The 18,562-nt window shown below is 54.0% G+C and overlaps 41 non-coding genes across 41 annotated transcripts; 28 read left to right on the forward strand and 13 right to left on the reverse strand.

Annotated features, from left to right (window-relative positions):
• Positions 1-56: 56 nt before the first annotated feature.
• On the forward strand, positions 57-148 carry Trnai-uau (transfer RNA isoleucine (anticodon UAU)). The gene is given in 2 exon segments: positions 57-94; positions 113-148. It is a non-coding gene; the product is annotated as a tRNA-Ile (tRNA).
• An 88-nt stretch (positions 149-236) lies between these two features.
• Positions 237-308, forward strand: Trnad-guc (transfer RNA aspartic acid (anticodon GUC)). Its single transcript has one exon. It is a non-coding gene; the product is annotated as a tRNA-Asp (tRNA).
• Positions 309-902: 594 nt separating this feature from the next.
• On the reverse strand, positions 903-975 carry Trnar-acg (transfer RNA arginine (anticodon ACG)). The gene has a single exon. It is a non-coding gene; the product is annotated as a tRNA-Arg (tRNA).
• A 443-nt stretch (positions 976-1,418) lies between these two features.
• Trnai-uau (transfer RNA isoleucine (anticodon UAU)) lies at positions 1,419-1,510 on the forward strand. Its single transcript is given in 2 exon segments — positions 1,419-1,456; positions 1,475-1,510. It is a non-coding gene; the product is annotated as a tRNA-Ile (tRNA).
• Positions 1,511-1,598: 88 nt separating this feature from the next.
• Trnad-guc (transfer RNA aspartic acid (anticodon GUC)) lies at positions 1,599-1,670 on the forward strand. Its single transcript has one exon. It is a non-coding gene; the product is annotated as a tRNA-Asp (tRNA).
• A 594-nt stretch (positions 1,671-2,264) lies between these two features.
• Trnar-acg (transfer RNA arginine (anticodon ACG)) lies at positions 2,265-2,337 on the reverse strand. The gene has a single exon. It is a non-coding gene; the product is annotated as a tRNA-Arg (tRNA).
• Positions 2,338-2,780: 443 nt separating this feature from the next.
• Trnai-uau (transfer RNA isoleucine (anticodon UAU)) lies at positions 2,781-2,872 on the forward strand. Its single transcript is given in 2 exon segments — positions 2,781-2,818; positions 2,837-2,872. It is a non-coding gene; the product is annotated as a tRNA-Ile (tRNA).
• An 88-nt stretch (positions 2,873-2,960) lies between these two features.
• Trnad-guc (transfer RNA aspartic acid (anticodon GUC)) lies at positions 2,961-3,032 on the forward strand. Its single transcript has one exon. It is a non-coding gene; the product is annotated as a tRNA-Asp (tRNA).
• Positions 3,033-3,626: 594 nt separating this feature from the next.
• Positions 3,627-3,699, reverse strand: Trnar-acg (transfer RNA arginine (anticodon ACG)). The gene has a single exon. It is a non-coding gene; the product is annotated as a tRNA-Arg (tRNA).
• A 443-nt stretch (positions 3,700-4,142) lies between these two features.
• Trnai-uau (transfer RNA isoleucine (anticodon UAU)) lies at positions 4,143-4,234 on the forward strand. Its single transcript is given in 2 exon segments — positions 4,143-4,180; positions 4,199-4,234. It is a non-coding gene; the product is annotated as a tRNA-Ile (tRNA).
• An 88-nt stretch (positions 4,235-4,322) lies between these two features.
• Positions 4,323-4,394, forward strand: Trnad-guc (transfer RNA aspartic acid (anticodon GUC)). The gene has a single exon. It is a non-coding gene; the product is annotated as a tRNA-Asp (tRNA).
• A 594-nt stretch (positions 4,395-4,988) lies between these two features.
• On the reverse strand, positions 4,989-5,061 carry Trnar-acg (transfer RNA arginine (anticodon ACG)). The gene has a single exon. It is a non-coding gene; the product is annotated as a tRNA-Arg (tRNA).
• A 443-nt stretch (positions 5,062-5,504) lies between these two features.
• Trnai-uau (transfer RNA isoleucine (anticodon UAU)) lies at positions 5,505-5,596 on the forward strand. Its single transcript is given in 2 exon segments — positions 5,505-5,542; positions 5,561-5,596. It is a non-coding gene; the product is annotated as a tRNA-Ile (tRNA).
• Positions 5,597-5,684: 88 nt separating this feature from the next.
• Positions 5,685-5,756, forward strand: Trnad-guc (transfer RNA aspartic acid (anticodon GUC)). Its single transcript has one exon. It is a non-coding gene; the product is annotated as a tRNA-Asp (tRNA).
• Positions 5,757-6,350: 594 nt separating this feature from the next.
• Positions 6,351-6,423, reverse strand: Trnar-acg (transfer RNA arginine (anticodon ACG)). The gene has a single exon. It is a non-coding gene; the product is annotated as a tRNA-Arg (tRNA).
• A 443-nt stretch (positions 6,424-6,866) lies between these two features.
• On the forward strand, positions 6,867-6,958 carry Trnai-uau (transfer RNA isoleucine (anticodon UAU)). The gene is given in 2 exon segments: positions 6,867-6,904; positions 6,923-6,958. It is a non-coding gene; the product is annotated as a tRNA-Ile (tRNA).
• An 88-nt stretch (positions 6,959-7,046) lies between these two features.
• Positions 7,047-7,118, forward strand: Trnad-guc (transfer RNA aspartic acid (anticodon GUC)). The gene has a single exon. It is a non-coding gene; the product is annotated as a tRNA-Asp (tRNA).
• A 594-nt stretch (positions 7,119-7,712) lies between these two features.
• On the reverse strand, positions 7,713-7,785 carry Trnar-acg (transfer RNA arginine (anticodon ACG)). Its single transcript has one exon. It is a non-coding gene; the product is annotated as a tRNA-Arg (tRNA).
• A 443-nt stretch (positions 7,786-8,228) lies between these two features.
• On the forward strand, positions 8,229-8,320 carry Trnai-uau (transfer RNA isoleucine (anticodon UAU)). Its single transcript is given in 2 exon segments — positions 8,229-8,266; positions 8,285-8,320. It is a non-coding gene; the product is annotated as a tRNA-Ile (tRNA).
• Positions 8,321-8,408: 88 nt separating this feature from the next.
• Trnad-guc (transfer RNA aspartic acid (anticodon GUC)) lies at positions 8,409-8,480 on the forward strand. The gene has a single exon. It is a non-coding gene; the product is annotated as a tRNA-Asp (tRNA).
• Positions 8,481-9,074: 594 nt separating this feature from the next.
• Trnar-acg (transfer RNA arginine (anticodon ACG)) lies at positions 9,075-9,147 on the reverse strand. Its single transcript has one exon. It is a non-coding gene; the product is annotated as a tRNA-Arg (tRNA).
• A 443-nt stretch (positions 9,148-9,590) lies between these two features.
• Positions 9,591-9,682, forward strand: Trnai-uau (transfer RNA isoleucine (anticodon UAU)). The gene is given in 2 exon segments: positions 9,591-9,628; positions 9,647-9,682. It is a non-coding gene; the product is annotated as a tRNA-Ile (tRNA).
• An 88-nt stretch (positions 9,683-9,770) lies between these two features.
• On the forward strand, positions 9,771-9,842 carry Trnad-guc (transfer RNA aspartic acid (anticodon GUC)). The gene has a single exon. It is a non-coding gene; the product is annotated as a tRNA-Asp (tRNA).
• A 594-nt stretch (positions 9,843-10,436) lies between these two features.
• Trnar-acg (transfer RNA arginine (anticodon ACG)) lies at positions 10,437-10,509 on the reverse strand. The gene has a single exon. It is a non-coding gene; the product is annotated as a tRNA-Arg (tRNA).
• A 443-nt stretch (positions 10,510-10,952) lies between these two features.
• On the forward strand, positions 10,953-11,044 carry Trnai-uau (transfer RNA isoleucine (anticodon UAU)). The gene is given in 2 exon segments: positions 10,953-10,990; positions 11,009-11,044. It is a non-coding gene; the product is annotated as a tRNA-Ile (tRNA).
• An 88-nt stretch (positions 11,045-11,132) lies between these two features.
• Trnad-guc (transfer RNA aspartic acid (anticodon GUC)) lies at positions 11,133-11,204 on the forward strand. Its single transcript has one exon. It is a non-coding gene; the product is annotated as a tRNA-Asp (tRNA).
• Positions 11,205-11,798: 594 nt separating this feature from the next.
• Positions 11,799-11,871, reverse strand: Trnar-acg (transfer RNA arginine (anticodon ACG)). Its single transcript has one exon. It is a non-coding gene; the product is annotated as a tRNA-Arg (tRNA).
• A 443-nt stretch (positions 11,872-12,314) lies between these two features.
• On the forward strand, positions 12,315-12,406 carry Trnai-uau (transfer RNA isoleucine (anticodon UAU)). Its single transcript is given in 2 exon segments — positions 12,315-12,352; positions 12,371-12,406. It is a non-coding gene; the product is annotated as a tRNA-Ile (tRNA).
• An 88-nt stretch (positions 12,407-12,494) lies between these two features.
• On the forward strand, positions 12,495-12,566 carry Trnad-guc (transfer RNA aspartic acid (anticodon GUC)). The gene has a single exon. It is a non-coding gene; the product is annotated as a tRNA-Asp (tRNA).
• A 594-nt stretch (positions 12,567-13,160) lies between these two features.
• On the reverse strand, positions 13,161-13,233 carry Trnar-acg (transfer RNA arginine (anticodon ACG)). The gene has a single exon. It is a non-coding gene; the product is annotated as a tRNA-Arg (tRNA).
• A 443-nt stretch (positions 13,234-13,676) lies between these two features.
• Positions 13,677-13,768, forward strand: Trnai-uau (transfer RNA isoleucine (anticodon UAU)). The gene is given in 2 exon segments: positions 13,677-13,714; positions 13,733-13,768. It is a non-coding gene; the product is annotated as a tRNA-Ile (tRNA).
• An 88-nt stretch (positions 13,769-13,856) lies between these two features.
• On the forward strand, positions 13,857-13,928 carry Trnad-guc (transfer RNA aspartic acid (anticodon GUC)). The gene has a single exon. It is a non-coding gene; the product is annotated as a tRNA-Asp (tRNA).
• Positions 13,929-14,522: 594 nt separating this feature from the next.
• Trnar-acg (transfer RNA arginine (anticodon ACG)) lies at positions 14,523-14,595 on the reverse strand. Its single transcript has one exon. It is a non-coding gene; the product is annotated as a tRNA-Arg (tRNA).
• A 443-nt stretch (positions 14,596-15,038) lies between these two features.
• Positions 15,039-15,130, forward strand: Trnai-uau (transfer RNA isoleucine (anticodon UAU)). The gene is given in 2 exon segments: positions 15,039-15,076; positions 15,095-15,130. It is a non-coding gene; the product is annotated as a tRNA-Ile (tRNA).
• Positions 15,131-15,218: 88 nt separating this feature from the next.
• Trnad-guc (transfer RNA aspartic acid (anticodon GUC)) lies at positions 15,219-15,290 on the forward strand. The gene has a single exon. It is a non-coding gene; the product is annotated as a tRNA-Asp (tRNA).
• A 594-nt stretch (positions 15,291-15,884) lies between these two features.
• Trnar-acg (transfer RNA arginine (anticodon ACG)) lies at positions 15,885-15,957 on the reverse strand. Its single transcript has one exon. It is a non-coding gene; the product is annotated as a tRNA-Arg (tRNA).
• Positions 15,958-16,400: 443 nt separating this feature from the next.
• Positions 16,401-16,492, forward strand: Trnai-uau (transfer RNA isoleucine (anticodon UAU)). Its single transcript is given in 2 exon segments — positions 16,401-16,438; positions 16,457-16,492. It is a non-coding gene; the product is annotated as a tRNA-Ile (tRNA).
• Positions 16,493-16,580: 88 nt separating this feature from the next.
• Trnad-guc (transfer RNA aspartic acid (anticodon GUC)) lies at positions 16,581-16,652 on the forward strand. The gene has a single exon. It is a non-coding gene; the product is annotated as a tRNA-Asp (tRNA).
• A 594-nt stretch (positions 16,653-17,246) lies between these two features.
• Positions 17,247-17,319, reverse strand: Trnar-acg (transfer RNA arginine (anticodon ACG)). Its single transcript has one exon. It is a non-coding gene; the product is annotated as a tRNA-Arg (tRNA).
• A 443-nt stretch (positions 17,320-17,762) lies between these two features.
• Trnai-uau (transfer RNA isoleucine (anticodon UAU)) lies at positions 17,763-17,854 on the forward strand. The gene is given in 2 exon segments: positions 17,763-17,800; positions 17,819-17,854. It is a non-coding gene; the product is annotated as a tRNA-Ile (tRNA).
• An 88-nt stretch (positions 17,855-17,942) lies between these two features.
• Trnad-guc (transfer RNA aspartic acid (anticodon GUC)) lies at positions 17,943-18,014 on the forward strand. The gene has a single exon. It is a non-coding gene; the product is annotated as a tRNA-Asp (tRNA).
• The last annotated feature ends 548 nt before the right edge of the window (positions 18,015-18,562 follow it).

An 18,562-nucleotide genomic window follows, 5' to 3' on the forward strand; every position in this document is an offset into this window, starting at 1 on the left:
AGCCACAACAGGTTGGCAGCAAAGTGAGTATCGCTAACTGAAAGCTCTCTGCTGTATCCCCAGTGGCGCAATTGGTTAGCGCACGGTACTTATAAGGCAGTAGCCGTGAGCAATGCCGGGGTTGTGAGTTCGAGCCTCACCTGGGGCATACTTTTATTTCGTAGCAGCTGACTCTGAAATGTATCACCTGCTTGAGAAACATAAGTGTGCGTGCATTATAGTCACCGATCGCGTGTTCCTCGGTAGTATAGTGGTTAGTATCCCCGCCTGTCACGCGGGAGACCGGGGTTCGATTCCCCGCCGGGGAGGTGCGATTTTTATATCGCGAAAGTTGCACGCGTGGCCCGAAAGGACATTAACGTTGCGATCAAGGAATGTAGTTACTGCAAAATCGTAAGAAAGTCTGCGTCTTAGGAAGTGTTTCTCGCATTCTTCACACGACGTCGTCGTTTCACGACTTACAGGGGTTGCTGTTGACGCTGAACCAGCTCACCCCAGGCTTAATGATCGAGCTCGAGGCACCCAAGAAAAAGAATAATTTTAGCAGAGCGTGGTTTCGATCCACGGACCTCTGCCTCTGGGTTATGGGCCCAGCACGCTTCCACTGCGCCACTCTGCTGCGTGGAGCCGTCCGCGCTCTTCGGTGCGTGACATGGGACACTTGGAAAGCGTTGTCTGCGTCGGTTTCCCGCGCCTACCGTTTAATTAAGTGCGTAACATCTCTCAGCTTGACTTGTCTCGACTTTGCTCGACTGACGCTACGCTGACGCTTGCACGAAGCGATATTTACCGCAATCGTCTCGAGATGCAGCTGCGAGATGCTCAGGATTAACATTGCACTCCACGAAGGTGGAGACATTCGAATCCACTGCCTAGCTACGCGCCCGCAACTAACAAAATGCCGACCCTGCCAGGATTCGAACCTGGAATCTTCTGATCCGTAGTCAGACGCGTTATCCGTTGCGCCACAGGGCCACTGTTTGCGTTTTCTACCACGAGGCGGGTGCACATCGCAAAGCAACGTGTTCTCCGTGGCTCGGCAACTGCATGTCGTCCACTGACAACGGCGGCGCGGCCACTCTGGTCTTGCGCACTCTGCAGGGAGCTGCCAAGGAAGGCACCTCTCCTCCAGCTGCTCGGCCACGGTGCGCCTGCACGGCTTAGAGCTTGCCACACATCTGCCCTCGCTGTTGGACAGGTAGCAGAAGGCAAGGCGCGCGTTTTTCTGCATTTTTTTCGGCGAGGACAAGCGGTTGATATGCTTGTAAGTGTAGCATATGAAGCAAGAATCGAATGAGGCATTCGTAGACAGGTGCTAAATTCGCAGTATGGCCGCAGGTGACGATCTTATGACGGGTGTGCAGCCACAACAGGTTGGCAGCAAAGTGAGTATCGCTAACTGAAAGCTCTCTGCTGTATCCCCAGTGGCGCAATTGGTTAGCGCACGGTACTTATAAGGCAGTAGCCGTGAGCAATGCCGGGGTTGTGAGTTCGAGCCTCACCTGGGGCATACTTTTATTTCGTAGCAGCTGACTCTGAAATGTATCACCTGCTTGAGAAACATAAGTGTGCGTGCATTATAGTCACCGATCGCGTGTTCCTCGGTAGTATAGTGGTTAGTATCCCCGCCTGTCACGCGGGAGACCGGGGTTCGATTCCCCGCCGGGGAGGTGCGATTTTTATATCGCGAAAGTTGCACGCGTGGCCCGAAAGGACATCAACGTTGCGATCAAGGAATGTAGTTACTGCAAAATCGTAAGAAAGTCTGCGTCTTAGGAAGTGTTTCTCGCATTCTTCACACGACGTCGTCGTTTCACGACTTACAGGGGTTGCTGTTGACGCTGAACCAGCTCACCCCAGGCTTAATGATCGAGCTCGAGGCACCCAAGAAAAAGAATAATTTTAGCAGAGCGTGGTTTCGATCCACGGACCTCTGCCTCTGGGTTATGGGCCCAGCACGCTTCCACTGCGCCACTCTGCTGCGTGGAGCCGTCCGCGCTCTTCGGTGCGTGACATGGGACACTTGGAAAGCGTTGTCTGCGTCGGTTTCCCACGCCTACCGTTTAATTAAGTGCGTAACATCTCTCAGCTTGACTTGTCTCGACTTTGCTCGACTGACGCTACGCTGACGCTTGCACGAAGCGATATTTACCGCAATCGTCTCGAGATGCAGCTGCGAGATGCTCAGGATTAACATTGCACTCCACGAAGGTGGAGACATTCGAATCCACTGCCTAGCTACGCGCCCGCAACTAACAAAATGCCGACCCTGCCAGGATTCGAACCTGGAATCTTCTGATCCGTAGTCAGACGCGTTATCCGTTGCGCCACAGGGCCACTGTTTGCGTTTTCTACCACGAGGCGGGTGCACATCGCAAAGCAACGTGTTCTCCGTGGCTCGGCAACTGCATGTCGTCCACTGACAACGGCGGCGCGGCCACTCTGGTCTTGCGCACTCTGCAGGGAGCTGCCAAGGAAGGCACCTCTCCTCCAGCTGCTCGGCCACGGTGCGCCTGCACGGCTTAGAGCTTGCCACACATCTGCCCTCGCTGTTGGACAGGTAGCAGAAGGCAAGGCGCGCGTTTTTCTGCATTTTTTTCGGCGAGGACAAGCGGTTGATATGCTTGTAAGTGTAGCATATGAAGCAAGAATCGAATGAGGCATTCGTAGACAGGTGCTAAATTCGCAGTATGGCCGCAGGTGACGATCTTATGACGGGTGTGCAGCCACAACAGGTTGGCAGCAAAGTGAGTATCGCTAACTGAAAGCTCTCTGCTGTATCCCCAGTGGCGCAATTGGTTAGCGCACGGTACTTATAAGGCAGTAGCCGTGAGCAATGCCGGGGTTGTGAGTTCGAGCCTCACCTGGGGCATACTTTTATTTCGTAGCAGCTGACTCTGAAATGTATCACCTGCTTGAGAAACATAAGTGTGCGTGCATTATAGTCACCGATCGCGTGTTCCTCGGTAGTATAGTGGTTAGTATCCCCGCCTGTCACGCGGGAGACCGGGGTTCGATTCCCCGCCGGGGAGGTGCGATTTTTATATCGCGAAAGTTGCACGCGTGGCCCGAAAGGACATTAACGTTGCGATCAAGGAATGTAGTTACTGCAAAATCGTAAGAAAGTCTGCGTCTTAGGAAGTGTTTCTCGCATTCTTCACACGACGTCGTCGTTTCACGACTTACAGGGGTTGCTGTTGACGCTGAACCAGCTCACCCCAGGCTTAATGATCGAGCTCGAGGCACCCAAGAAAAAGAATAATTTTAGCAGAGCGTGGTTTCGATCCACGGACCTCTGCCTCTGGGTTATGGGCCCAGCACGCTTCCACTGCGCCACTCTGCTGCGTGGAGCCGTCCGCGCTCTTCGGTGCGTGACATGGGACACTTGGAAAGCGTTGTCTGCGTCGGTTTCCCACGCCTACCGTTTAATTAAGTGCGTAACATCTCTCAGCTTGACTTGTCTCGACTTTGCTCGACTGACGCTACGCTGACGCTTGCACGAAGCGATATTTACCGCAATCGTCTCGAGATGCAGCTGCGAGATGCTCAGGATTAACATTGCACTCCACGAAGGTGGAGACATTCGAATCCACTGCCTAGCTACGCGCCCGCAACTAACAAAATGCCGACCCTGCCAGGATTCGAACCTGGAATCTTCTGATCCGTAGTCAGACGCGTTATCCGTTGCGCCACAGGGCCACTGTTTGCGTTTTCTACCACGAGGCGGGTGCACATCGCAAAGCAACGTGTTCTCCGTGGCTCGGCAACTGCATGTCGTCCACTGACAACGGCGGCGCGGCCACTCTGGTCTTGCGCACTCTGCAGGGAGCTGCCAAGGAAGGCACCTCTCCTCCAGCTGCTCGGCCACGGTGCGCCTGCACGGCTTAGAGCTTGCCACACATCTGCCCTCGCTGTTGGACAGGTAGCAGAAGGCAAGGCGCGCGTTTTTCTGCATTTTTTTCGGCGAGGACAAGCGGTTGATATGCTTGTAAGTGTAGCATATGAAGCAAGAATCGAATGAGGCATTCGTAGACAGGTGCTAAATTCGCAGTATGGCCGCAGGTGACGATCTTATGACGGGTGTGCAGCCACAACAGGTTGGCAGCAAAGTGAGTATCGCTAACTGAAAGCTCTCTGCTGTATCCCCAGTGGCGCAATTGGTTAGCGCACGGTACTTATAAGGCAGTAGCCGTGAGCAATGCCGGGGTTGTGAGTTCGAGCCTCACCTGGGGCATACTTTTATTTCGTAGCAGCTGACTCTGAAATGTATCACCTGCTTGAGAAACATAAGTGTGCGTGCATTATAGTCACCGATCGCGTGTTCCTCGGTAGTATAGTGGTTAGTATCCCCGCCTGTCACGCGGGAGACCGGGGTTCGATTCCCCGCCGGGGAGGTGCGATTTTTATATCGCGAAAGTTGCACGCGTGGCCCGAAAGGACATTAACGTTGCGATCAAGGAATGTAGTTACTGCAAAATCGTAAGAAAGTCTGCGTCTTAGGAAGTGTTTCTCGCATTCTTCACACGACGTCGTCGTTTCACGACTTACAGGGGTTGCTGTTGACGCTGAACCAGCTCACCCCAGGCTTAATGATCGAGCTCGAGGCACCCAAGAAAAAGAATAATTTTAGCAGAGCGTGGTTTCGATCCACGGACCTCTGCCTCTGGGTTATGGGCCCAGCACGCCTCCACTGCGCCACTCTGCTGCGTGGAGCCGTCCGCGCTCTTCGGTGCGTGACATGGGACACTTGGAAAGCGTTGTCTGCGTCGGTTTCCCGCGCCTACCGTTTAATTAAGTGCGTAACATCTCTCAGCTTGACTTGTCTCGACTTTGCTCGACTGACGCTACGCTGACGCTTGCACGAAGCGATATTTACCGCAATCGTCTCGAGATGCAGCTGCGAGATGCTCAGGATTAACATTGCACTCCACGAAGGTGGAGACATTCGAATCCACTGCCTAGCTACGCGCCCGCAACTAACAAAATGCCGACCCTGCCAGGATTCGAACCTGGAATCTTCTGATCCGTAGTCAGACGCGTTATCCGTTGCGCCACAGGGCCACTGTTTGCGTTTTCTACCACGAGGCGGGTGCACATCGCAAAGCAACGTGTTCTCCGTGGCTCGGCAACTGCATGTCGTCCACTGACAACGGCGGCGCGGCCACTCTGGTCTTGCGCACTCTGCAGGGAGCTGCCAAGGAAGGCACCTCTCCTCCAGCTGCTCGGCCACGGTGCGCCTGCACGGCTTAGAGCTTGCCACACATCTGCCCTCGCTGTTGGACAGGTAGCAGAAGGCAAGGCGCGCGTTTTTCTGCATTTTTTTCGGCGAGGACAAGCGGTTGATATGCTTGTAAGTGTAGCATATGAAGCAAGAATCGAATGAGGCATTCGTAGACAGGTGCTAAATTCGCAGTATGGCCGCAGGTGACGATCTTATGACGGGTGTGCAGCCACAACAGGTTGGCAGCAAAGTGAGTATCGCTAACTGAAAGCTCTCTGCTGTATCCCCAGTGGCGCAATTGGTTAGCGCACGGTACTTATAAGGCAGTAGCCGTGAGCAATGCCGGGGTTGTGAGTTCGAGCCTCACCTGGGGCATACTTTTATTTCGTAGCAGCTGACTCTGAAATGTATCACCTGCTTGAGAAACATAAGTGTGCGTGCATTATAGTCACCGATCGCGTGTTCCTCGGTAGTATAGTGGTTAGTATCCCCGCCTGTCACGCGGGAGACCGGGGTTCGATTCCCCGCCGGGGAGGTGCGATTTTTATATCGCGAAAGTTGCACGCGTGGCCCGAAAGGACATTAACGTTGCGATCAAGGAATGTAGTTACTGCAAAATCGTAAGAAAGTCTGCGTCTTAGGAAGTGTTTCTCGCATTCTTCACACGACGTCGTCGTTTCACGACTTACAGGGGTTGCTGTTGACGCTGAACCAGCTCACCCCAGGCTTAATGATCGAGCTCGAGGCACCCAAGAAAAAGAATAATTTTAGCAGAGCGTGGTTTCGATCCACGGACCTCTGCCTCTGGGTTATGGGCCCAGCACGCTTCCACTGCGCCACTCTGCTGCGTGGAGCCGTCCGCGCTCTTCGGTGCGTGACATGGGACACTTGGAAAGCGTTGTCTGCGTCGGTTTCCCACGCCTACCGTTTAATTAAGTGCGTAACATCTCTCAGCTTGACTTGTCTCGACTTTGCTCGACTGACGCTACGCTGACGCTTGCACGAAGCGATATTTACCGCAATCGTCTCGAGATGCAGCTGCGAGATGCTCAGGATTAACATTGCACTCCACGAAGGTGGAGACATTCGAATCCACTGCCTAGCTACGCGCCCGCAACTAACAAAATGCCGACCCTGCCAGGATTCGAACCTGGAATCTTCTGATCCGTAGTCAGACGCGTTATCCGTTGCGCCACAGGGCCACTGTTTGCGTTTTCTACCACGAGGCGGGTGCACATCGCAAAGCAACGTGTTCTCCGTGGCTCGGCAACTGCATGTCGTCCACTGACAACGGCGGCGCGGCCACTCTGGTCTTGCGCACTCTGCAGGGAGCTGCCAAGGAAGGCACCTCTCCTCCAGCTGCTCGGCCACGGTGCGCCTGCACGGCTTAGAGCTTGCCACACATCTGCCCTCGCTGTTGGACAGGTAGCAGAAGGCAAGGCGCGCGTTTTTCTGCATTTTTTTCGGCGAGGACAAGCGGTTGATATGCTTGTAAGTGTAGCATATGAAGCAAGAATCGAATGAGGCATTCGTAGACAGGTGCTAAATTCGCAGTATGGCCGCAGGTGACGATCTTATGACGGGTGTGCAGCCACAACAGGTTGGCAGCAAAGTGAGTATCGCTAACTGAAAGCTCTCTGCTGTATCCCCAGTGGCGCAATTGGTTAGCGCACGGTACTTATAAGGCAGTAGCCGTGAGCAATGCCGGGGTTGTGAGTTCGAGCCTCACCTGGGGCATACTTTTATTTCGTAGCAGCTGACTCTGAAATGTATCACCTGCTTGAGAAACATAAGTGTGCGTGCATTATAGTCACCGATCGCGTGTTCCTCGGTAGTATAGTGGTTAGTATCCCCGCCTGTCACGCGGGAGACCGGGGTTCGATTCCCCGCCGGGGAGGTGCGATTTTTATATCGCGAAAGTTGCACGCGTGGCCCGAAAGGACATTAACGTTGCGATCAAGGAATGTAGTTACTGCAAAATCGTAAGAAAGTCTGCGTCTTAGGAAGTGTTTCTCGCATTCTTCACACGACGTCGTCGTTTCACGACTTACAGGGGTTGCTGTTGACGCTGAACCAGCTCACCCCAGGCTTAATGATCGAGCTCGAGGCACCCAAGAAAAAGAATAATTTTAGCAGAGCGTGGTTTCGATCCACGGACCTCTGCCTCTGGGTTATGGGCCCAGCACGCCTCCACTGCGCCACTCTGCTGCGTGGAGCCGTCCGCGCTCTTCGGTGCGTGACATGGGACACTTGGAAAGCGTTGTCTGCGTCGGTTTCCCGCGCCTACCGTTTAATTAAGTGCGTAACATCTCTCAGCTTGACTTGTCTCGACTTTGCTCGACTGACGCTACGCTGACGCTTGCACGAAGCGATATTTACCGCAATCGTCTCGAGATGCAGCTGCGAGATGCTCAGGATTAACATTGCACTCCACGAAGGTGGAGACATTCGAATCCACTGCCTAGCTACGCGCCCGCAACTAACAAAATGCCGACCCTGCCAGGATTCGAACCTGGAATCTTCTGATCCGTAGTCAGACGCGTTATCCGTTGCGCCACAGGGCCACTGTTTGCGTTTTCTACCACGAGGCGGGTGCACATCGCAAAGCAACGTGTTCTCCGTGGCTCGGCAACTGCATGTCGTCCACTGACAACGGCGGCGCGGCCACTCTGGTCTTGCGCACTCTGCAGGGAGCTGCCAAGGAAGGCACCTCTCCTCCAGCTGCTCGGCCACGGTGCGCCTGCACGGCTTAGAGCTTGCCACACATCTGCCCTCGCTGTTGGACAGGTAGCAGAAGGCAAGGCGCGCGTTTTTCTGCATTTTTTTCGGCGAGGACAAGCGGTTGATATGCTTGTAAGTGTAGCATATGAAGCAAGAATCGAATGAGGCATTCGTAGACAGGTGCTAAATTCGCAGTATGGCCGCAGGTGACGATCTTATGACGGGTGTGCAGCCACAACAGGTTGGCAGCAAAGTGAGTATCGCTAACTGAAAGCTCTCTGCTGTATCCCCAGTGGCGCAATTGGTTAGCGCACGGTACTTATAAGGCAGTAGCCGTGAGCAATGCCGGGGTTGTGAGTTCGAGCCTCACCTGGGGCATACTTTTATTTCGTAGCAGCTGACTCTGAAATGTATCACCTGCTTGAGAAACATAAGTGTGCGTGCATTATAGTCACCGATCGCGTGTTCCTCGGTAGTATAGTGGTTAGTATCCCCGCCTGTCACGCGGGAGACCGGGGTTCGATTCCCCGCCGGGGAGGTGCGATTTTTATATCGCGAAAGTTGCACGCGTGGCCCGAAAGGACATTAACGTTGCGATCAAGGAATGTAGTTACTGCAAAATCGTAAGAAAGTCTGCGTCTTAGGAAGTGTTTCTCGCATTCTTCACACGACGTCGTCGTTTCACGACTTACAGGGGTTGCTGTTGACGCTGAACCAGCTCACCCCAGGCTTAATGATCGAGCTCGAGGCACCCAAGAAAAAGAATAATTTTAGCAGAGCGTGGTTTCGATCCACGGACCTCTGCCTCTGGGTTATGGGCCCAGCACGCTTCCACTGCGCCACTCTGCTGCGTGGAGCCGTCCGCGCTCTTCGGTGCGTGACATGGGACACTTGGAAAGCGTTGTCTGCGTCGGTTTCCCGCGCCTACCGTTTAATTAAGTGCGTAACATCTCTCAGCTTGACTTGTCTCGACTTTGCTCGACTGACGCTACGCTGACGCTTGCACGAAGCGATATTTACCGCAATCGTCTCGAGATGCAGCTGCGAGATGCTCAGGATTAACATTGCACTCCACGAAGGTGGAGACATTCGAATCCACTGCCTAGCTACGCGCCCGCAACTAACAAAATGCCGACCCTGCCAGGATTCGAACCTGGAATCTTCTGATCCGTAGTCAGACGCGTTATCCGTTGCGCCACAGGGCCACTGTTTGCGTTTTCTACCACGAGGCGGGTGCACATCGCAAAGCAACGTGTTCTCCGTGGCTCGGCAACTGCATGTCGTCCACTGACAACGGCGGCGCGGCCACTCTGGTCTTGCGCACTCTGCAGGGAGCTGCCAAGGAAGGCACCTCTCCTCCAGCTGCTCGGCCACGGTGCGCCTGCACGGCTTAGAGCTTGCCACACATCTGCCCTCGCTGTTGGACAGGTAGCAGAAGGCAAGGCGCGCGTTTTTCTGCATTTTTTTCGGCGAGGACAAGCGGTTGATATGCTTGTAAGTGTAGCATATGAAGCAAGAATCGAATGAGGCATTCGTAGACAGGTGCTAAATTCGCAGTATGGCCGCAGGTGACGATCTTATGACGGGTGTGCAGCCACAACAGGTTGGCAGCAAAGTGAGTATCGCTAACTGAAAGCTCTCTGCTGTATCCCCAGTGGCGCAATTGGTTAGCGCACGGTACTTATAAGGCAGTAGCCGTGAGCAATGCCGGGGTTGTGAGTTCGAGCCTCACCTGGGGCATACTTTTATTTCGTAGCAGCTGACTCTGAAATGTATCACCTGCTTGAGAAACATAAGTGTGCGTGCATTATAGTCACCGATCGCGTGTTCCTCGGTAGTATAGTGGTTAGTATCCCCGCCTGTCACGCGGGAGACCGGGGTTCGATTCCCCGCCGGGGAGGTGCGATTTTTATATCGCGAAAGTTGCACGCGTGGCCCGAAAGGACATTAACGTTGCGATCAAGGAATGTAGTTACTGCAAAATCGTAAGAAAGTCTGCGTCTTAGGAAGTGTTTCTCGCATTCTTCACACGACGTCGTCGTTTCACGACTTACAGGGGTTGCTGTTGACGCTGAACCAGCTCACCCCAGGCTTAATGATCGAGCTCGAGGCACCCAAGAAAAAGAATAATTTTAGCAGAGCGTGGTTTCGATCCACGGACCTCTGCCTCTGGGTTATGGGCCCAGCACGCTTCCACTGCGCCACTCTGCTGCGTGGAGCCGTCCGCGCTCTTCGGTGCGTGACATGGGACACTTGGAAAGCGTTGTCTGCGTCGGTTTCCCGCGCCTACCGTTTAATTAAGTGCGTAACATCTCTCAGCTTGACTTGTCTCGACTTTGCTCGACTGACGCTACGCTGACGCTTGCACGAAGCGATATTTACCGCAATCGTCTCGAGATGCAGCTGCGAGATGCTCAGGATTAACATTGCACTCCACGAAGGTGGAGACATTCGAATCCACTGCCTAGCTACGCGCCCGCAACTAACAAAATGCCGACCCTGCCAGGATTCGAACCTGGAATCTTCTGATCCGTAGTCAGACGCGTTATCCGTTGCGCCACAGGGCCACTGTTTGCGTTTTCTACCACGAGGCGGGTGCACATCGCAAAGCAACGTGTTCTCCGTGGCTCGGCAACTGCATGTCGTCCACTGACAACGGCGGCGCGGCCACTCTGGTCTTGCGCACTCTGCAGGGAGCTGCCAAGGAAGGCACCTCTCCTCCAGCTGCTCGGCCACGGTGCGCCTGCACGGCTTAGAGCTTGCCACACATCTGCCCTCGCTGTTGGACAGGTAGCAGAAGGCAAGGCGCGCGTTTTTCTGCATTTTTTTCGGCGAGGACAAGCGGTTGATATGCTTGTAAGTGTAGCATATGAAGCAAGAATCGAATGAGGCATTCGTAGACAGGTGCTAAATTCGCAGTATGGCCGCAGGTGACGATCTTATGACGGGTGTGCAGCCACAACAGGTTGGCAGCAAAGTGAGTATCGCTAACTGAAAGCTCTCTGCTGTATCCCCAGTGGCGCAATTGGTTAGCGCACGGTACTTATAAGGCAGTAGCCGTGAGCAATGCCGGGGTTGTGAGTTCGAGCCTCACCTGGGGCATACTTTTATTTCGTAGCAGCTGACTCTGAAATGTATCACCTGCTTGAGAAACATAAGTGTGCGTGCATTATAGTCACCGATCGCGTGTTCCTCGGTAGTATAGTGGTTAGTATCCCCGCCTGTCACGCGGGAGACCGGGGTTCGATTCCCCGCCGGGGAGGTGCGATTTTTATATCGCGAAAGTTGCACGCGTGGCCCGAAAGGACATTAACGTTGCGATCAAGGAATGTAGTTACTGCAAAATCGTAAGAAAGTCTGCGTCTTAGGAAGTGTTTCTCGCATTCTTCACACGACGTCGTCGTTTCACGACTTACAGGGGTTGCTGTTGACGCTGAACCAGCTCACCCCAGGCTTAATGATCGAGCTCGAGGCACCCAAGAAAAAGAATAATTTTAGCAGAGCGTGGTTTCGATCCACGGACCTCTGCCTCTGGGTTATGGGCCCAGCACGCTTCCACTGCGCCACTCTGCTGCGTGGAGCCGTCCGCGCTCTTCGGTGCGTGACATGGGACACTTGGAAAGCGTTGTCTGCGTCGGTTTCCCGCGCCTACCGTTTAATTAAGTGCGTAACATCTCTCAGCTTGACTTGTCTCGACTTTGCTCGACTGACGCTACGCTGACGCTTGCACGAAGCGATATTTACCGCAATCGTCTCGAGATGCAGCTGCGAGATGCTCAGGATTAACATTGCACTCCACGAAGGTGGAGACATTCGAATCCACTGCCTAGCTACGCGCCCGCAACTAACAAAATGCCGACCCTGCCAGGATTCGAACCTGGAATCTTCTGATCCGTAGTCAGACGCGTTATCCGTTGCGCCAGAGGGCCACTGTTTGCGTTTTCTACCACGAGGCGGGTGCACATCGCAAAGCAACGTGTTCTCCGTGGCTCGGCAACTGCATGTCGTCCACTGACAACGGCGGCGCGGCCACTCTGGTCTTGCGCACTCTGCAGGGAGCTGCCAAGGAAGGCACCTCTCCTCCAGCTGCTCGGCCACGGTGCGCCTGCACGGCTTAGAGCTTGCCACACATCTGCCCTCGCTGTTGGACAGGTAGCAGAAGGCAAGGCGCGCGTTTTTCTGCATTTTTTTCGGCGAGGACAAGCGGTTGATATGCTTGTAAGTGTAGCATATGAAGCAAGAATCGAATGAGGCATTCGTAGACAGGTGCTAAATTCGCAGTATGGCCGCAGGTGACGATCTTATGACGGGTGTGCAGCCACAACAGGTTGGCAGCAAAGTGAGTATCGCTAACTGAAAGCTCTCTGCTGTATCCCCAGTGGCGCAATTGGTTAGCGCACGGTACTTATAAGGCAGTAGCCGTGAGCAATGCCGGGGTTGTGAGTTCGAGCCTCACCTGGGGCATACTTTTATTTCGTAGCAGCTGACTCTGAAATGTATCACCTGCTTGAGAAACATAAGTGTGCGTGCATTATAGTCACCGATCGCGTGTTCCTCGGTAGTATAGTGGTTAGTATCCCCGCCTGTCACGCGGGAGACCGGGGTTCGATTCCCCGCCGGGGAGGTGCGATTTTTATATCGCGAAAGTTGCACGCGTGGCCCGAAAGGACATTAACGTTGCGATCAAGGAATGTAGTTACTGCAAAATCGTAAGAAAGTCTGCGTCTTAGGAAGTGTTTCTCGCATTCTTCACACGACGTCGTCGTTTCACGACTTACAGGGGTTGCTGTTGACGCTGAACCAGCTCACCCCAGGCTTAATGATCGAGCTCGAGGCACCCAAGAAAAAGAATAATTTTAGCAGAGCGTGGTTTCGATCCACGGACCTCTGCCTCTGGGTTATGGGCCCAGCACGCTTCCACTGCGCCACTCTGCTGCGTGGAGCCGTCCGCGCTCTTCGGTGCGTGACATGGGACACTTGGAAAGCGTTGTCTGCGTCGGTTTCCCGCGCCTACCGTTTAATTAAGTGCGTAACATCTCTCAGCTTGACTTGTCTCGACTTTGCTCGACTGACGCTACGCTGACGCTTGCACGAAGCGATATTTACCGCAATCGTCTCGAGATGCAGCTGCGAGATGCTCAGGATTAACATTGCACTCCACGAAGGTGGAGACATTCGAATCCACTGCCTAGCTACGCGCCCGCAACTAACAAAATGCCGACCCTGCCAGGATTCGAACCTGGAATCTTCTGATCCGTAGTCAGACGCGTTATCCGTTGCGCCACAGGGCCACTGTTTGCGTTTTCTACCACGAGGCGGGTGCACATCGCAAAGCAACGTGTTCTCCGTGGCTCGGCAACTGCATGTCGTCCACTGACAACGGCGGCGCGGCCACTCTGGTCTTGCGCACTCTGCAGGGAGCTGCCAAGGAAGGCACCTCTCCTCCAGCTGCTCGGCCACGGTGCGCCTGCACGGCTTAGAGCTTGCCACACATCTGCCCTCGCTGTTGGACAGGTAGCAGAAGGCAAGGCGCGCGTTTTTCTGCATTTTTTTCGGCGAGGACAAGCGGTTGATATGCTTGTAAGTGTAGCATATGAAGCAAGAATCGAATGAGGCATTCGTAGACAGGTGCTAAATTCGCAGTATGGCCGCAGGTGACGATCTTATGACGGGTGTGCAGCCACAACAGGTTGGCAGCAAAGTGAGTATCGCTAACTGAAAGCTCTCTGCTGTATCCCCAGTGGCGCAATTGGTTAGCGCACGGTACTTATAAGGCAGTAGCCGTGAGCAATGCCGGGGTTGTGAGTTCGAGCCTCACCTGGGGCATACTTTTATTTCGTAGCAGCTGACTCTGAAATGTATCACCTGCTTGAGAAACATAAGTGTGCGTGCATTATAGTCACCGATCGCGTGTTCCTCGGTAGTATAGTGGTTAGTATCCCCGCCTGTCACGCGGGAGACCGGGGTTCGATTCCCCGCCGGGGAGGTGCGATTTTTATATCGCGAAAGTTGCACGCGTGGCCCGAAAGGACATTAACGTTGCGATCAAGGAATGTAGTTACTGCAAAATCGTAAGAAAGTCTGCGTCTTAGGAAGTGTTTCTCGCATTCTTCACACGACGTCGTCGTTTCACGACTTACAGGGGTTGCTGTTGACGCTGAACCAGCTCACCCCAGGCTTAATGATCGAGCTCGAGGCACCCAAGAAAAAGAATAATTTTAGCAGAGCGTGGTTTCGATCCACGGACCTCTGCCTCTGGGTTATGGGCCCAGCACGCTTCCACTGCGCCACTCTGCTGCGTGGAGCCGTCCGCGCTCTTCGGTGCGTGACATGGGACACTTGGAAAGCGTTGTCTGCGTCGGTTTCCCGCGCCTACCGTTTAATTAAGTGCGTAACATCTCTCAGCTTGACTTGTCTCGACTTTGCTCGACTGACGCTACGCTGACGCTTGCACGAAGCGATATTTACCGCAATCGTCTCGAGATGCAGCTGCGAGATGCTCAGGATTAACATTGCACTCCACGAAGGTGGAGACATTCGAATCCACTGCCTAGCTACGCGCCCGCAACTAACAAAATGCCGACCCTGCCAGGATTCGAACCTGGAATCTTCTGATCCGTAGTCAGACGCGTTATCCGTTGCGCCACAGGGCCACTGTTTGCGTTTTCTACCACGAGGCGGGTGCACATCGCAAAGCAACGTGTTCTCCGTGGCTCGGCAACTGCATGTCGTCCACTGACAACGGCGGCGCGGCCACTCTGGTCTTGCGCACTCTGCAGGGAGCTGCCAAGGAAGGCACCTCTCCTCCAGCTGCTCGGCCACGGTGCGCCTGCACGGCTTAGAGCTTGCCACACATCTGCCCTCGCTGTTGGACAGGTAGCAGAAGGCAAGGCGCGCGTTTTTCTGCATTTTTTTCGGCGAGGACAAGCGGTTGATATGCTTGTAAGTGTAGCATATGAAGCAAGAATCGAATGAGGCATTCGTAGACAGGTGCTAAATTCGCAGTATGGCCGCAGGTGACGATCTTATGACGGGTGTGCAGCCACAACAGGTTGGCAGCAAAGTGAGTATCGCTAACTGAAAGCTCTCTGCTGTATCCCCAGTGGCGCAATTGGTTAGCGCACGGTACTTATAAGGCAGTAGCCGTGAGCAATGCCGGGGTTGTGAGTTCGAGCCTCACCTGGGGCATACTTTTATTTCGTAGCAGCTGACTCTGAAATGTATCACCTGCTTGAGAAACATAAGTGTGCGTGCATTATAGTCACCGATCGCGTGTTCCTCGGTAGTATAGTGGTTAGTATCCCCGCCTGTCACGCGGGAGACCGGGGTTCGATTCCCCGCCGGGGAGGTGCGATTTTTATATCGCGAAAGTTGCACGCGTGGCCCGAAAGGACATTAACGTTGCGATCAAGGAATGTAGTTACTGCAAAATCGTAAGAAAGTCTGCGTCTTAGGAAGTGTTTCTCGCATTCTTCACACGACGTCGTCGTTTCACGACTTACAGGGGTTGCTGTTGACGCTGAACCAGCTCACCCCAGGCTTAATGATCGAGCTCGAGGCACCCAAGAAAAAGAATAATTTTAGCAGAGCGTGGTTTCGATCCACGGACCTCTGCCTCTGGGTTATGGGCCCAGCACGCTTCCACTGCGCCACTCTGCTGCGTGGAGCCGTCCGCGCTCTTCGGTGCGTGACATGGGACACTTGGAAAGCGTTGTCTGCGTCGGTTTCCCGCGCCTACCGTTTAATTAAGTGCGTAACATCTCTCAGCTTGACTTGTCTCGACTTTGCTCGACTGACGCTACGCTGACGCTTGCACGAAGCGATATTTACCGCAATCGTCTCGAGATGCAGCTGCGAGATGCTCAGGATTAACATTGCACTCCACGAAGGTGGAGACATTCGAATCCACTGCCTAGCTACGCGCCCGCAACTAACAAAATGCCGACCCTGCCAGGATTCGAACCTGGAATCTTCTGATCCGTAGTCAGACGCGTTATCCGTTGCGCCACAGGGCCACTGTTTGCGTTTTCTACCACGAGGCGGGTGCACATCGCAAAGCAACGTGTTCTCCGTGGCTCGGCAACTGCATGTCGTCCACTGACAACGGCGGCGCGGCCACTCTGGTCTTGCGCACTCTGCAGGGAGCTGCCAAGGAAGGCACCTCTCCTCCAGCTGCTCGGCCACGGTGCGCCTGCACGGCTTAGAGCTTGCCACACATCTGCCCTCGCTGTTGGACAGGTAGCAGAAGGCAAGGCGCGCGTTTTTCTGCATTTTTTTCGGCGAGGACAAGCGGTTGATATGCTTGTAAGTGTAGCATATGAAGCAAGAATCGAATGAGGCATTCGTAGACAGGTGCTAAATTCGCAGTATGGCCGCAGGTGACGATCTTATGACGGGTGTGCAGCCACAACAGGTTGGCAGCAAAGTGAGTATCGCTAACTGAAAGCTCTCTGCTGTATCCCCAGTGGCGCAATTGGTTAGCGCACGGTACTTATAAGGCAGTAGCCGTGAGCAATGCCGGGGTTGTGAGTTCGAGCCTCACCTGGGGCATACTTTTATTTCGTAGCAGCTGACTCTGAAATGTATCACCTGCTTGAGAAACATAAGTGTGCGTGCATTATAGTCACCGATCGCGTGTTCCTCGGTAGTATAGTGGTTAGTATCCCCGCCTGTCACGCGGGAGACCGGGGTTCGATTCCCCGCCGGGGAGGTGCGATTTTTATATCGCGAAAGTTGCACGCGTGGCCCGAAAGGACATTAACGTTGCGATCAAGGAATGTAGTTACTGCAAAATCGTAAGAAAGTCTGCGTCTTAGGAAGTGTTTCTCGCATTCTTCACACGACGTCGTCGTTTCACGACTTACAGGGGTTGCTGTTGACGCTGAACCAGCTCACCCCAGGCTTAATGATCGAGCTCGAGGCACCCAAGAAAAAGAATAATTTTAGCAGAGCGTGGTTTCGATCCACGGACCTCTGCCTCTGGGTTATGGGCCCAGCACGCTTCCACTGCGCCACTCTGCTGCGTGGAGCCGTCCGCGCTCTTCGGTGCGTGACATGGGACACTTGGAAAGCGTTGTCTGCGTCGGTTTCCCGCGCCTACCGTTTAATTAAGTGCGTAACATCTCTCAGCTTGACTTGTCTCGACTTTGCTCGACTGACGCTACGCTGACGCTTGCACGAAGCGATATTTACCGCAATCGTCTCGAGATGCAGCTGCGAGATGCTCAGGATTAACATTGCACTCCACGAAGGTGGAGACATTCGAATCCACTGCCTAGCTACGCGCCCGCAACTAACAAAATGCCGACCCTGCCAGGATTCGAACCTGGAATCTTCTGATCCGTAGTCAGACGCGTTATCCGTTGCGCCACAGGGCCACTGTTTGCGTTTTCTACCACGAGGCGGGTGCACATCGCAAAGCAACGTGTTCTCCGTGGCTCGGCAACTGCATGTCGTCCACTGACAACGGCGGCGCGGCCACTCTGGTCTTGCGCACTCTGCAGGGAGCTGCCAAGGAAGGCACCTCTCCTCCAGCTGCTCGGCCACGGTGCGCCTGCACGGCTTAGAGCTTGCCACACATCTGCCCTCGCTGTTGGACAGGTAGCAGAAGGCAAGGCGCGCGTTTTTCTGCATTTTTTTCGGCGAGGACAAGCGGTTGATATGCTTGTAAGTGTAGCATATGAAGCAAGAATCGAATGAGGCATTCGTAGACAGGTGCTAAATTCGCAGTATGGCCGCAGGTGACGATCTTATGACGGGTGTGCAGCCACAACAGGTTGGCAGCAAAGTGAGTATCGCTAACTGAAAGCTCTCTGCTGTATCCCCAGTGGCGCAATTGGTTAGCGCACGGTACTTATAAGGCAGTAGCCGTGAGCAATGCCGGGGTTGTGAGTTCGAGCCTCACCTGGGGCATACTTTTATTTCGTAGCAGCTGACTCTGAAATGTATCACCTGCTTGAGAAACATAAGTGTGCGTGCATTATAGTCACCGATCGCGTGTTCCTCGGTAGTATAGTGGTTAGTATCCCCGCCTGTCACGCGGGAGACCGGGGTTCGATTCCCCGCCGGGGAGGTGCGATTTTTATATCGCGAAAGTTGCACGCGTGGCCCGAAAGGACATTAACGTTGCGATCAAGGAATGTAGTTACTGCAAAATCGTAAGAAAGTCTGCGTCTTAGGAAGTGTTTCTCGCATTCTTCACACGACGTCGTCGTTTCACGACTTACAGGGGTTGCTGTTGACGCTGAACCAGCTCACCCCAGGCTTAATGATCGAGCTCGAGGCACCCAAGAAAAAGAATAATTTTAGCAGAGCGTGGTTTCGATCCACGGACCTCTGCCTCTGGGTTATGGGCCCAGCACGCTTCCACTGCGCCACTCTGCTGCGTGGAGCCGTCCGCGCTCTTCGGTGCGTGACATGGGACACTTGGAAAGCGTTGTCTGCGTCGGTTTCCCGCGCCTACCGTTTAATTAAGTGCGTAACATCTCTCTGCTTGACTTGTCTCGACTTTGCTCGACTGACGCTACGCTGACGCTTGCACGAAGCGATATTTACCGCAATCGTCTCGAGATGCAGCTGCGAGATGCTCAGGATTAACATTGCACTCCACGAAGGTGGAGA

The sequence above is a fragment of the Schistocerca nitens genome, chromosome 9 (genome assembly GCF_023898315.1).
Source record: "Schistocerca nitens isolate TAMUIC-IGC-003100 chromosome 9, iqSchNite1.1, whole genome shotgun sequence".
NCBI classification, from domain to species: Eukaryota; Metazoa; Arthropoda; class Insecta; order Orthoptera; family Acrididae; genus Schistocerca; species Schistocerca nitens.